Source organism: Pteropus vampyrus, unplaced genomic scaffold (assembly GCF_000151845.1).
Source record: "Pteropus vampyrus isolate Shadow unplaced genomic scaffold, Pvam_2.0 Scaffold69, whole genome shotgun sequence".
Classification (NCBI taxonomy): Eukaryota; Metazoa; Chordata; class Mammalia; order Chiroptera; family Pteropodidae; genus Pteropus; species Pteropus vampyrus.
In genome coordinates, this window is record NW_011888850.1 from 1,422,641 (window position 1) to 1,426,222 (window position 3,582).

Below are 3,582 nucleotides of genomic sequence, written 5' to 3' on the forward strand. Positions count from 1 at the left end.
TTTGGTAACATTTGTGGAATAAATGTCTATAAATTGCACAAATAATTATATCAAGTTCAGTATCGACTTTTGCAATACAGTTCAGGTTTCCTAAACATATAAAAAATAAAATTTATTAAGTAAATAAACTTTAATTATAACTACACAAAATTCCCTGTGTAAGAAAGTAGATGTTTATAGAATGATGGCTATTTTATTCCTTTCAAAATAATTAAGGTAAAACAAATGATTTTATTCTAATCAATTTTGTATAATTAGTAAGATAGAGAGTTTAGAGATACTTAGGAGGAATTCAAGAAAGTAAATAAAATAGTTTCTTGTCAGAAGTGTTTTTTATCCAATAGATAATATCTCATTTCTCGAAAGAATTTTCCAAATTCTTTTATTAGTCTGGCTCTTCTATTGTATTAATGGTAATCCAGTAAATAAGGCCATGTCAAGGAGCTTAGAATTTTTTTTGATACATTGACATTTTTGTTGTGCTAGAAATTATAACAAAACTTGATCTTTTTATAAAATAACTTTTGAAGGTAGTCCTTGTTCTTTACTTAAAGCTAAAACTATAAAGCAGGGAAAAAAAAAAGGAAAAATGAAAAAGGACTATTTTTAACTTTTGTCAATTTTAAAATGTAAGATGACTAAATGTACTAATGAAATAATTTAAATAATTTAAAAGCAAGAGGATCAGATATTCTTTATTGGAATATATTTGCTTTTCTCTTTTAATTTCAAACAGTCTTGGTTACAACATCTCTTCAATCATAACTAGAAAAATGATATGACACTAACAAGGTAAATGGCAATTTGGACTGTGATATTTCAATAGACAAAACTTACAAATCAGAGAGTTGAACTAATTAAAGACCTGTAATTAAGACTTTTAAAGTATATTGTTAGTGATTTTTTGGAAATACTGGTTTTTTGTTTAAACAGGTGTGTGTCTGTGGTCACTCATACACACAGTTTATCAAAAGAAAAAAAAAACACTTGAAGCCTGCTAAATTCTGGGGGAAACTATATTTGTCACTTGCCCCCCAAAATCTCAAGCCTGCCTAGAAAACTCATAATTCTTCAACCTTTATCATGCCCTGGATCCTGCATTTGCACCAACAGGGAGTGGATTGTGAAGGGTGTGCATTTCCCCCAGAAGAGTCATTTTCTCCAATGCTCACATTGGATGGCCTGGGGATAAGAACATCTTCCAAAGAGGTGCACCAGGAGCTGGGAGGCGATGGACAATGGAGGTCCTTCCAGAGAAGAGTCAGGCGCTGCTCTGTCTGATTGGTTGTGCAAGGAACTTGCTCCACTGATGGAACTTGGTGTCATTATTATTCCAGCCCAGCAGGATTTGGTATGTGTTGCGGACTAGTTGTCTTCTGTGTATTTCCCATTCTCCCTTTTTCTCAATTAGAGTTTTTACTGTAATTATTTCATTCTATCATCATCACTGTAATATTGGATGTTGGGGGAGGGAGCGGAGCAAACAATTTCCTTTTAGTTATCAACTGCCAAACCATTAAGAGTGAATGACTGACTGATACAGGAGATAGAGAGTCTAGACTAGTTGGATGCAGTAGGTGCCCGAGACGTTAGGGCTGCCTTCTTAGGGGTCTGATGAATGTAGTCAATGTAAAATGCCTGTATGGGAAGAAAGGTGTGCATGGGTACTAAGAAGGTTAAGCGGTGAGTTATGGCAGACCCTATGAATTGACCTCTCACCTTGACCACCTCTGTTGTAGAGCCTGGAAAATCCATATACTGTAGTTGCTTTCTCAGCCTCCATTATACAACTAAGGGTGGCTATGTGACATAGTTCTGGTGAATGACACATAAGTGAAAATCTTTTGGAAGGGGATTTGTTTCTAGGAAAACTCTTTTTTACTTGATAAAAGGAACAATTGATTTTGGTTAATCCCCTTCTTTCTTGATTTGGATATGATTTCTGAAGCTCTTTCAACCATGGGAAAAATGCACCGAACAAATGTCAACAACCACGTACCCCAACACTTCTTTAAAGTAACAAAAAACTCCATATTTAAGCCTCTGTTAGTTGGACTATTCTATTATTTGCAGAAGAAAGCATTCCTGACTTATACACCACTGCAAAATGCTGATAATACCTATCTCATTTTATGAGGACTAAATATGTAAAATATCTAACACTTGCCTAGGCAACTTTCATATCTATCTATTCTATTTTCTAGATCAATTTAGCTACCTTTCAGAAGGAAATTAAAGTTCCATTATACTTTTTTATTAAAACAGAAAAAAACAAATACGGTATTTTAATTAGCAAAGGTGTCAGTTTTATACAAGGTTAAGATAACATTTTCTACTTTGTTCCATAGTCTTATTTGTTATGCCTAATATTTCTGTTGATTTCTTTGCTCAGAAGAGTTTACTGCTCTAGCATCTTCTTGGCAGAGTCCACAATTCAGGTTAATCCTATTTTAATTATTTCCCTCTAGATTTGTTAAATTGTATTTGCCTACATATACACTCCCCTGCCACTTTTCTTTAAGCTCACTTTTCAGAGCCTGGTCCTTTTTATTTACCTTTGTTAGCTTAACTGCTGCTTAAAAGCAGAGGTAGGTGATCATAAAGACATAAAACTGGCAGCAGCAGCCTACAAGGTGTGATTGGAGAGAACGCTGAGCAGGGCTCCTTCCCTTAAAATAACATAATTCCTGGATCACTCCTTTATTTGACTTTTGAAAGGTTTTTAACCTTAAAATCTCTCTGTAAAATGCAAATGTGTCTGGGTGGCTTCTAAGTTTATTGGCTAAGGTTGAGTTATGAGACAACACTTTTTTGAAGAGTACAGTTGATCCTTGAACAACACGGATTTGAAGTGCGTGGGTCCTCTTATACGTGGGTTTTTTTTTCAGTAAATAATATAGTATTTTAAGTGTATTTTCTCTTATGATTTTCTTAATATTTTATTTACTCTATCTTTATTATAAGAATACAGAATATAATGAATATAACATACAAAACATGTTCAATGGTTTATGTTATCTATAAGGCTTTCAGTTTACACAAGGCTATCAGTAGATAAGTTTTTAGATAGTGAAAAGATATGTGATTTTCTGCGAGGGGGTGGGGTGGGGGAAGTAGTGAGAGTGGCGGGGAGGGGTGGTCAGCACCCCTAACCGCTGCGTTATTCAAGGATCAACTGTAATTAACAAGTAGTGAGCATGTCAAAGTGGGAATAAGACCTGTCTGAGCAGGAGGATGGATTTTATAAGGGGAAAGAGGGCACCGAAAAGAAAGACGGGGCGGCACCAAAACCATCTGTCTACATACTTTGCCTCTGGGACTTCCTTAAAATATTCAGGAACGTACTTTTGAAATAAAGTATTGTAGTTCGACGGATTATTTTTCTTGTTTACCGAGTCTCCCGCCCAGATAATTTATAGAGGGCGCTCAAGATGATTTCTAGGGAGCCTCAGAGTTTAATGACTCCTGAACAACGATGGATTTTAACCCCTTTTCTGAGTTGCTACACCGAATTATGGCCAAATTACTCGTCGCTTGATAATTCAACTTTAAACAAGATTTTTCGTGGAGAATATTTCCAAT